This window comes from Miscanthus floridulus, chromosome 6 (assembly GCF_019320115.1).
Source record: "Miscanthus floridulus cultivar M001 chromosome 6, ASM1932011v1, whole genome shotgun sequence".
Taxonomy (NCBI): domain Eukaryota; kingdom Viridiplantae; phylum Streptophyta; class Magnoliopsida; order Poales; family Poaceae; genus Miscanthus; species Miscanthus floridulus.
Window position 1 is genome coordinate 50602485 of NC_089585.1, and position 12018 is coordinate 50614502.

Sequence of the window (12018 nt, forward strand, 5' to 3'; positions counted from 1 at the left end):
GCCCAAGGTAGTAGATTATCGGCAGACAGATGCGCAAGTCCCAAACAAGACGGTGACGCAAGACAGACACGAGGTTTTATCCAGGTGCGGCCGCCAAGAAGGCGTAATACCTACGTCCTGCGTCTGATTTGTATTGCTGTATGTCAATGAGAGATGTTTTTTAGAGGGGTCCCCTGCCCGCCTTATATAGTCCGGGGGGCAGGGTTACAGATCTGGAAACTAATCCTAGTCAGTTACAATTGCCATATGTGGCCGGACAAGGATTCCTATTCTAATCGACCAGGATCCTGCTTGGTCGCCAAATCCGTCTTGATTCCTTGTGCGGGACTCCGATCAGGTGGACCGAGCCGCACGTCGTTTTTCGGGTGGACTGAACCCATCGATCCGGGCCAGCCCAAGCTTAGCCGTAAGGGTATAGGGGTTAATACCCCCACACTTATGAAATGATGGCGGACATCAATATGCTTTGTTCTTGCATGTTGAACTGGATTGTTGGTTAACTTGATTGCACTCTCATTGTCACATAGCAATGGCACTTTCTTGAACTTAATTCCAAAGTCACTCAAAGTGGCCTTCATCCAAAGTATTTGTGCACAACAACTACCGATAGATATGTATTCGGCTTCAGCGGTTGATAATGCAATACTATTTTGCTTCTTTGATGACCATGAGACAAGTGATCTTCCTAACAATTGACATATGCCTGAGGTGCTCTTCCTTTCAACCTTGCATCCCACATAATTCAAGTCAGAGTAATCAACTAGTTTAAACTTTGCTCCTTTGGGATACCACAAACCAATATTCTGTGTATGCTTCAAGTACCTTAATATTCTCTTTGTGGCCTTCAAATGACTTTCTCTTGGTGAGGCTTGAAATCTTGCACACATGCATACACTAAACATGACATCCGCCCTTGATGCAGTCACATAGAGTAGGCTTCCAATCATAGACCGATACAATTTTTGATCCAAGTTGCCATTTGTTCCCATTGGTGTACTAATGGCATTTGCTATCCAAGTTGCATCACTATCCAAGTTGCCATTTGTTCCCGTTGGTGTACTAATGGCTTTGCTATCGCTCATGCCAAACTTCTTGATCATGTCCTTGATATACTTGCCTTGACTCACAAATGTACCATTCTTCAATTGCTTGATTTGAAGACCAAGGAAGTAACTTAACTCTCCAATCATGGACATCTCAAACTCATTAGCCATCATCTTTCCAAATTCTTCACAAAAATCTTGGTTGGTTGATCCAAATATGATGTCATCAACATAGATTTGCAACACAAATAAATCTTTTCCAATATTCTTGATGAAAAGAGTGGTGTCAACCTTGCCCATCATGAACCCTTTAGAGAGTAGGAAGTCCCTCAATCTCTCATACCATGCTCTAGGTGCTTGCTTCGAGCCATACAATGCCTTCTTCAACTTGTACACATGGTCGGGCTTCTTGTCATCTTCAAAACTGAGAGGTTGCTCAACATATACTTCTTCATTGATGTAACCATTGAGAAATGCACTCTTAACATCCATTTGATAGAGTTTGATGTTGTGGGCACAAGAATAGGCTAGCAAGATTCTAATTGCTTCCAATCTAGCAACCGGGGCATATGTTTCTCCAAAGCCAAGACCTTCAAATTATGTATATCCTTATGCTACCAATCTTGCTTTGTTCCTTACTACTATCCCATCTTGATCTTGCTTGTTTCTAAAGACCCATTTGGTTCCAATCACATTGTGTCCCTTTGGTCTCTCTACTAATTCCCATACTTGATTTCTTGTGAAGTTATTCAATTCTTCATGCATCACATTCACCCAATCAACATCCTTCAATGCTTCATCTATCTTCTTTGGTTAAATGGATGACACAAATGAGAAATACTCACAAAATGAAGCCAATCTTGATCTTATTTGTACACCTCTAGAAATATCACCAATTATAGTGTCCAATGGATGATCCCTTGCAATATTGGTTGGTTGGAGCATTGGAACTTGATTGCTTGCATTTACTTGATCATTGGGTTGAGATGATGTACTAGCCACTTGATCTTGTTCATTATCACGAGAGCCACTTGTACTTGATCATCTTCATCATCATTCACTTGCCTAGGCCTCAATTCACCAACATCCATGTTCTTCATGGCATTTGAAAGTTGAATGCCTCTAACATCTTCCAAGTTCTCATTCTCTTCTTGTGAATCCTTAGTTTCATCAAATTCAACATCATGAACTTCCTCAAGAGTACCACTATCCAAATTCTAAACTCTATATGCTTTGCTTGTAGTGGAATAACCAAGTAGGAATCCTTCATCACATTTCTTGTCAAACTTGCCCAATCTAGTGCCTTTCTTCAAGATATAGCATTTACAACCAAAGACTCGAAAATATGCAATGTTGAGCTTTCTACCATTCAAGAGCTCATATGGTGTCTTCTCTTTTAATGGGTGACAATAGAGGCTGTTGCTACAATAGCAAGCTGTGTTGATAGCTTTGGCCCAAAAAGATTGACTCACATTGTACTCACTAAGCATAGACCTTGCCATATCAATGAGTGTTCTATTCTTCCTCTCAACAAGGACATTTGATTGTGGAGTGTACTTGGCCAAGAATTGATGTTTAATTCCAAATTCATCACACAACTCATCAATTCTAGTGTTCTTGAACTCAGTACCATTGTCACTTCTAACTCTCTTGATGGTTGTTTCAAGCTCATTGTGAATGACTTTGACAAATGATTTGAATGTTGCAAATACATCACTTTTGTCCACTAGAAAGAATACCCAAGTATATCTAGTATAATCATCTACTATTACAAACCCATATTTATTTCCACCGATGCTAGTGTATTGTGTTGGCCCAAATAGATCCATGTGCAATAATTCAAATGCTTTACTAGTCCTCATCATGCTTTTCTTAGGATGGGTGTTTCCAACTTGTTTGCCGGCTTGACAAGAGCTACAAGGCTTATCCTTCTCAAACACAACATCTTTCAAGCCTCTAACCAAGTCATGCTTAACCAATCTATTCAATTGTTTCATTCCAACATAACCAAGCCTTCTATGCCATAACCAACCCATGCTAGACTTAGTGAACAAACATGTGGATAGTTGAGCTTCACTAGTATTGAAATCAACCAAGTATAGATTCTCATATCTAAAGCCTTTGAAGATCAAGTTAGAGCCATCTACACTTATGATCTCTACATCATCTACCCCAAATATGCATTTGAATCCAAGATCACACAATTGAGCCACGGATAGCAAATTCAAGTTCAAGCTCTCTACTAGCAACACATTGGAAATGCTCATGTCATTGGATATTGCAATCTTACCAAGCCCTTTGACCTTGCCTTTGCCATTGTCACCAAATGTGATACTATCATAACCATCATTGCCATTTGTGTTGATTGGGTTGAACATTCTTACATTACCGGTCATGTGTTGAGTGCACCCACTATCAAGAACCCAATGCCTTCCTCCGACTTTGTAATTGACCTACAAAAGAAGATCAATTCTTTTTAGGTACCCAAACTTGCTTGGGTCCTTGAAGGTTAGTGACCAAGCTCTTTGGAACCCAAATGACTTTCTTCTTTGAGCCTATCCATGGTTTACCAATGAACTTAGCATTTACACCATTTGCACCCTTGGTAAGCATATATAAAGAATCAAGCTTAATGGAGGATACATTAGCTTGTGACTTCTTGTTCATGCACTTTTGCTCTACATGACCAACTTGCTTGTAACTAGTGCAAAACCGACCATTGTTCTTCACAAAACTAGTCTTGTGAGGAGTAAAGGCCGCCTTACCTTTCTTGGGGATATAGCCCAATCCCTCTTTGTAGAGAGAAGCTCTTTGGCTACCTAAGCACATAAGCAAGTAGTCGTCACCACCATAGGCCTTAGCCAAGGTACTAGTGAGCTTATTGACCTCCTTCTTGAGGTTCTTATTCTCAACCATTAGTGAGGCATCACAAGTGAAACCATCACTACTAGATGAGGTGGAAGTAGAAGTACTACAAGAAGGGTTAGTGGGAGCAACAATGATAGGCATAGATAATGATTCATCAATTAGATCACAAGTTAAGCCTACATTATAAGTTTCAACATGCTTCTTCTTATTTTGTTCATTAAGCAAAGAGGAATGAGCTTTTTCAAGCTTCTTGTGAGCCTTGCCAGGCTTCTCATGGGCTTACTCTAGCCTCTCATGAGTTGCTTTGAGCTCATCAAGGGCTTGCTTAAGGGCTTTTACCTCCTTATTCAAGCTCTTGCAATCCCTTCTCTTAATGTCAAAGTGTTCTTTAGCATCTTCTAGCATGTCAAATAGTTCATCTTTGGCAGGTTCATCATCATCACTATCACTAACATTTTCATTATCATTTTTCTCATCACTCCCGTCGTCATAAGTTTGTACCTTAGTAGCCTTAGCCATGAAGCATGATGGAGTGTCGAAGAGAGAAGGCTTCTCATTGATAGCAATGCTTGCAAGTGCCTTCTTCTTGGTGGTCTTGTCATCATCACTTGAGGAAGCATCACTATCCCAAGTGACTACATATGAGCCACCCTTCTTCTTCTTGAAGGTCATCTTGTCCTTCTTCTCTTTCTTTTCCTTCTTGTCCTTCTTGTTCTTCTTGTCATCATCTTTGTCACTATTGTATGGGCATTGAGCAACAAGATGATCTTTGCTTCCACAATTGAAGAACCTTATTGACTCTTCCTTGTTCTTGGATGAAGATTTCTTTCTTCTAGCATGGTAGCCCTTCTTCATCATGAACTTGCCAAATCTCTTGACAAAGAGAGCCATCTTCTCATCATCATCATCATCCCATGAGCCATCATCTTCACTTGATGTATCTTGCTTTGCCTTGCCCTTGGATGATGTGGCCTTGAATGCCACGCTCTTCTTCTTCTCATCCTTCTTCTCCTTCTTTTCTTCCTTCTCATCATCATCTCTATATGTATCATCGGTCATTATATCTCCCAACACTTGGTTTGGTGTCATGGTGTCCAAACCACTCCTCACTAGAATAGTAATCAATGTGCCAAATCTTAAAGGCAAGCATCTCAAGAACTTGTGGGAGAAGTCCTTGTCCTTCACCTCTTCTCCAAGTGCTTTGAGATCATTGACAAGCACTTGAAGCCTATGAAACATCTCTAGCACACTGTCATCCTCCTTCATCTTGAAGCTTGCAAACTTCTCTTTGAGAATGTATGCATTTGCACCCTTCATGGCTTGAGTGCCCTCAAATGATTCCTCCAATTTCTTCCATGCCTCATGAGCACTCTCAATGTTCTTGATTTGCTCAAATGTTCTCTCATCCAAAGCATCATGGATGGCACTAAGAGCAATGTAATTATTTTAGAGTAGCATTTCTTTGGTGGCGGTGAGAGCCTCTTCATCATCAATTTCAATCTTGGTCTCTACCACCTTCCAAACCTTCCTATTGATTGACTTGATATAAGTTGTCATCTCAGCCTTCCAATAGGGATAGTTTGAGCCATCAAATTGGGGTGGCTTCTTGGTATTGTTGATTTGAGTCATTTTTACACCAAAGGTTGTTAAGCCTCAAATCATGGTGACCCCTGCTGTGATACCACTTGAAAGATCCTAATGGCTAGAGGGGGAGTGAATAGCCTATTAAAAATTTCTACAACAACACTTAACAAACCGGTTAGACAATTATGAAGCAAAGCAAGTGTTGCGCTAGCCTACTAAAAATGCAAGCCACCTACCACAATTCTATTTTCTATAGTTTCTAACCACACAATGGCTATGTCACTATACTAAGTTAGTGTGCTCTCAAAGGCTAACCAAAGAGCCACACTAACCAAACTAACAAGCTCTCACAACTAACTACACTAAAAAGCTTGATAACTAGTTTGCGGTAATGTAAAAAGAGTGAGCAAGATGGTCATACTGCCGAGTCGAGGAGTGAACCAATCAATCACAAGAATGAATACCAATGAAGACCAATCACCTTAGAATCAAATGTTGACACAATGATTTTTACTGAGGTTCACTTGCTTGTCGACAAGCTAGTCCTTGTTGTGGCAATTCACTCACTTGGAGGTTCACGCACTAATTGGCATCACACGCCAAACCCTCAATGGGGTGCCGCACAACCAACACAAGATGAGGATCACACAAGCCCCGAGCAGTTCACTATAGTACCTTTTGGCTCTCCGCCGGGGAAAGGTCAAGAACCCCTCACAGTCACCACGATCGGAGCCGGAGACAATCATCAACCTTCGCTCGACGATCCTCGTTGCTCCAAGCCATCTAGGTGGCGGCAACCACCAAGAGTAACAAGTGAATCTCGCAGTGAAACACGAACACCAAGAGCCTCTAGATGCAAACACTCAAGCAATGCACTTGGATTCACTCCCAATCTCACAAAGATAATGAATCAATGATGGAGATGAGTGAGAGGGCTTTGCCTAAGCTCACAAGGTTGCTATGTCAATGCAAATGGCCAAGAGAGTGAGCTAGAGCTAGCCATGGGGCTTAAATAGAAGCCCCCATGAAATAGAGCCATTATACTCCTTCACTGGGCACAACTCAGGGTGATCGGACGCTCCGGTCAGATCGATCAGACGCACCCTGTCAGCGTCCGGTCAACAGATGGCTGTCACATCATCCCTCTCTTTAGATACTGAGCGCCCGATCCCAATGGTCAAGTGATGACTAGACGCAGCATAGTGCCATGACCGGATGTAGAACCCTAGCATCCGGTCACTTCCAGTAAGCCTCCACTCATGACCGGATGCGTCTGGTCATGCCCGATCGGACTCACCTAGTGTTCGGTCACTCACTGTCTCCTCTGTGCGTTGCCATGTCAGCAGGACCGGACGCATCCCGCCAGCATCCGATCATGAAGTGACCCAGCGTCTGGTCGAAGACTGAGACCAGCGTCTTCATTGCTTCCACTGACTGGACGCTCCGGTTTAGTTGAGACTAGCGTCCAGTGCACTCTGTGAAACCCTGTCTTTTCTGTACAGGGTGCCGGTGGCACCGTCGGACTATCCGCACTCTACAGGTAGACACTCCGCCGGTGAAGTTTCTTACCCTTGCTCAAAGTTGCCAACCACCAAGTGTATCACCTTGTGCACATGTGTTAGCATATTTTCACAAACATTTTCAAGCGTGTTAGCACTCCAATAGATCCTAAATGCAAATGCAATGAGTTAGGACATCTAGTGGCACTTTGATAATCGTATTTCAATATGAGTTTCACCCCTCTTAATAGTAAGGCTATTGAACCTAAATGTGATCACACTCGCTAAGTGTCTTGATCACCGAAACAAAATAGCTCCTACCATTTATACCTTTGCCTTGAGTCTTTTGTTTTCCTTTCTCCTTTTCCAAGTCCAAGCACTTGTTCATCCCCATGGAATTTCCATCATCATGTCATGATATTTGCTTCACCACTTGGAGTAGTGCTACCTATCTCATAATCACTTTGATAAACTAGGTTAGCACTTAGGGTTTCATCAATTCACCAAAACAAAACTAGAGCTTTCAATCTCCCCCTTTATGGTAATTGATGACAACCCTTTTACAAAGATATGAATTGAAATTTTATTTAATCCATGTTGCTTGCCCAAGCATATTTACCATGTGTAAAAGTATATGGACAAGTTTCATGAACCCCAAATGGTACCAATTGCTCCCCCTACATATGTGCTAAGAGTTTGGATTGTAGCTTGCACATATGCTTAAATAGGAAATATAGGAGGCAATGTCTACCAAATGATGCTAAGGTGTAAAAGATGGACCTTTGAAGCGTAATACCAATCGGAGTGCACCAATATACCATCCTTAGCACCATGGTTAGCTCGATACCACTTGGAAATAAAATCACTAGATAACCTATGCATGCTAGTTTTTCATTTCATCATTCAAGCTTACAACTAGCATACACCACACAAGCATGGATATTGAAATTTAAAAACTTGTGACATGCAAGCAAACATATGAAATGCACATTCAAATGCACCATACAAGTTCATAAGCTTGCTCCCCCTACTTGTATGCTTCAAATTTTAATTGATCCCCTTCCTTTGTCATATCTCTCCCCCTATGTCAAATTCACCCCTATCACTTATATCTTTATTTCTTTCCCCCTTTGTTGTCTTTTCATTTTCTTAGTACACTATTCTCTTAGTACACTATTTCTATTTCTCCCCATAGCACTAATATCTTTGTTTTTCTCCCCCTTTGTCATCAATGACCACAAAGGTTCAAAATGTAGATAGGTTGAGATTATCAATGTCAATCAATAGGGTGAGGATCATTTTCCCAAATTTGGTCCAAGCTAGAGTACTTGCCAAAGACATTTTACTCGGTTTGATCCAAGGACAAGCTTCTTCACACCTCCAAATAAGGGTTATCTTATACCATGTTGAGTTAAACACTTAGAGCTCATTCTCTAGATTAAACTAGAGCTTTCACGTGGCTTCTAGATCCTTCTAGAGCCTTGTCACGTAGGTGCCACGGTGGAAATCCGTATTTTCCTTTGACGTTTAGGTCCTCCTTGGCGTTTTTTAGATTAAACCCTGCTGGAAACACAGATTCACCAAAACTTGTGGAATTTGTTAGTTTAGACACCTAGACCTTTATTGGTGATTATATTTATGCCCTTATATATGTTTAATTGATAGTTTATAATGGTTGTTAACTACCATCAAAACCTACATTGATTATATGCTCAGTATAGTTGGATTATCTCCATATTCATACATAAGTTCATATAGCGCTCGCTCTGGTGTACACGGGGTGTGTGGTTGACATTGTGTAAGTGTGGTGCTTATATGTTGTTTACCTGCGGATACACCCTATATTTCAGGCCATGTGGTAGATCATGGATGTGACACTCCCATTGAGTCCTTTGTAGTCCATGTAAGGAAAATGAACCCTAGGCCCATTTACTTTGGATTTTGGTGTTTGATGATCAACACAACCAAATTGGACTAATGAATTTGCAAGTGATGTTTTATAGTTCAATAGGATGCAAGATGTGACTTGGACAAAGACGATGTGATGATCCGATGATCAATACCACAAGCAAGACCTTAGGAGCACAAGAGAAGATCCAAGATATCAAGCAAAGTCCAAGCACAAAGATAGGAACCAAGCCGCACGCAAGATCATGAAGAAACAAGCTCACAGAAGTGACCGGACGCTGGAGAAAAGTGATCGGATGCTCTGATCAGTGGCTCAGCATCAGCAGCAGCGACCGAACGCTGAACAAGTGAATCGACCAGATGCACCGATGGCACTATTCAACAGTTCAACAACACACTCTGCAAGTGACCGGACGCTGGGGGCCAACCGACTGGACATAGGGCAGCAGCATCCGATCGAGTACAGAGAGGTTCTAGAGCGGTGAAATTGCGACCGAACATGTCGGGTGGCAACTAACCGAACGCTGGCAGCGTCCGATCAGCTGTTCACGGCTCCAACGGTTGGGACAACCAGATGCATCCGATCAGGATGACTCTAGCATCCGGTCAGTAGTAGAAAAGCAGGACTTCGTCCCCAACGGCTACTTTCTCAATGGGGCTTATAAATATAACCCCAACCGGCCAAATGAGAAGTGTGGAGCTGAGGAAACATATCTAGGGTGTTGATACACCATTTTAGTGATCTCCACTTGCATAGTGCTTAGTGTTTCATTAGGTGATTAGCATAGGTGCTTTGCGAAGTGCTTAGGTTGAGTAGACCACCACTTATGCACTTTCTCTAGGTTTAGGCCTAGTGTTTAGTGGGGTTTGCATACCTCTTACCACTCGATGCTTGCGTGCACCATTGTTGTACATCAGAGGGGCTTGTAGTCTTGCGAGATCACAGCAACCACATTTATGGTGTGGCCGCCACTGTGTACCAGAGGGAACAAGGCCTGCGGTGTTTCGGCCAGAAGCTTGATAGTGAAGACGGTGGGGAGCATCTAGGAGAGGCTTGCCAGAAGGCACGTCGGAGACCCACTTGCGCGTGGGGAAGGCCCGAGGCTATCCATGGAGTTACCCAACCAGGAGCTTGGCCCTTGCGAGGGATTCCTTGCAAGGAGCTCCAATGAGGACTAGGGAGAAGCTTGCGTGCTTCTCGATACCTCAGTAAAAATACCAGAGTCGTCGATGGGAGTTTGCATATCTCTACCTTGCTCTTTAGCTTCTGCATTTACATTGATTGTATTACTCCTTTTGCGGTAGAGATAGCAACACACTAGCAAAACCATAGTTGCACGCTTAGATAGTTTATCTTTTGCATAGGTTTTGCTAGGGTTAGAAAAAGAGGCCATAGTTTAGAGTTAGAATTTTAAGTTGCCTAATTCACCCCCCCCCTCTTAGGCGTCACGGTCCCCTTTAGTCCACTCCCCAAATATAGGACAAGTAGGACCTAGTTACGAAGGAAGACAATCTCTGTTCTTAATCTTTCTTAGTAATATCCCGTATGTGTAGATATGAAGTTGATCTTAGCCATGATTACTAAGTGTAATTGCACTAATCAGTGTATGCTTTGACTTGTAATTAAGAGTGACTTAGGAATTATTCCTCAAATATTCTACTTAACCATGCTAACGCTATAGAAAGGAGTACTCTAAGTGATCAATGATTAGTTATTATGCAACATTCATATATACATTTACCTCTTGACTTACCCCTGTTGTGAGTGGAATATTGGTTATGGTTTATTTCTCCATCAATAGCATAAGTTATCAATATATGTCCTTGTCAGACCTTCCATGGGGTAAAAATATAAATAATGACACCTAGAATACTCCTGGGTGAAGTGCTACAATGGTATGTTATCTGTGCGCTTGTAGATTACTTTCATTCATATATATCTATATATTCTTGATAGTCACATAAAATAATAAAGAACTAGTTAGTATTATTCTAGTAGTAATACTAGGTAGTACCAACAAGCATCTCTGGCATCATCACTAGGGATGACAACCTAGTAAAGTAATGTTAAGATATGTAGACATATATTAGGTGACTACTAAAATAAGTGACAAGTTAATAAATACCAACAAGCATTTCTAGCGCCGTTGCTGGGGGTGGTAGCTAGGCAAGAAGGAAATATTGATAAACTTATACTTATTAATGTGCTCGAGAAAACCATTGATCCCTGCTCAAGCAGGATTACCCTTGTTCTATCTATTTCATATCTTATGTAGGATGATGTATGACTAGTTTTGACCTTCCGACAAACTATGTTGAAGATCTAGAAGCATTAATCAGGAGAACTAGAGCCAAACTCAAGAAAGTCTCAACTTTAGAATCAGAAGACAACCAGATAAGGTGGAGCTTAACACCAGATTTTGAAGCCATGGCTGACAAGACTCTCTGTGAGTTCTCTGCTCCAACTATGGCCAATATTCATACTGGACCGGCGGTCAATGTCAGAGACAATGGCTTTGAACTCAAACCGGCTCTCATCAACATGGTGCAAGCTAGCCAGTTTTGTGGAAAGGCACATGAAGATGCGAGTGTGCATCTCCAACACTTCCTGGAGATCTGCTGCACTTTCACCATCAAAGGAGTGACCAGAGACGCCATATTACTCTGCCTTTTCCTATTATCACTTTTGGGGAAGGCGAAGCAATGGTTCTACGCTAACAAAGATAGAAACACTACATGGGATAACTGCTCCACTGCCTTTCTAGCAAAGTTCTTTCCAACAGGCAAGACCAATACTCTACGTGGGAGAATTTCAAGTTTTCAACAGCAACATGATGAATCTATCCCTGAGGCATAGGAACGCTTTCAAGATTACATTGCAGAATGTCCTTGTCATGGGATGGAGAATTGGCTACTCATGCAGACTTTCTACCATGGGTTGACCAATAGTACCTGTGAGACTACGAATGCTACTGCTGGAGGTGCATTCTTGTCACTCACCATACCAGCTGCAATAGCTCTTGTGGAGAAGATGACCTCCAACCAAGGTTGGAATGAAGAACATCTTTAAACCCGCAAGAGAGGTGGAGGTATGCATCAACTCAAGGAGGTAGACA

The 12018-nt window shown here is 41.9% G+C and overlaps 1 non-coding gene across 1 annotated transcript; it reads right to left on the reverse strand.

Annotated features, from left to right (window-relative positions):
* Window positions 1–11696: 11696 nt before the first annotated feature.
* LOC136461972 (small nucleolar RNA R71) lies at window positions 11697–11803 on the reverse strand. Its single transcript, XR_010760505.1, has one exon. It is a non-coding gene; the product is annotated as a small nucleolar RNA R71 (small nucleolar RNA).
* Between the last annotated feature and the right edge of the window lie 215 nt (window positions 11804–12018).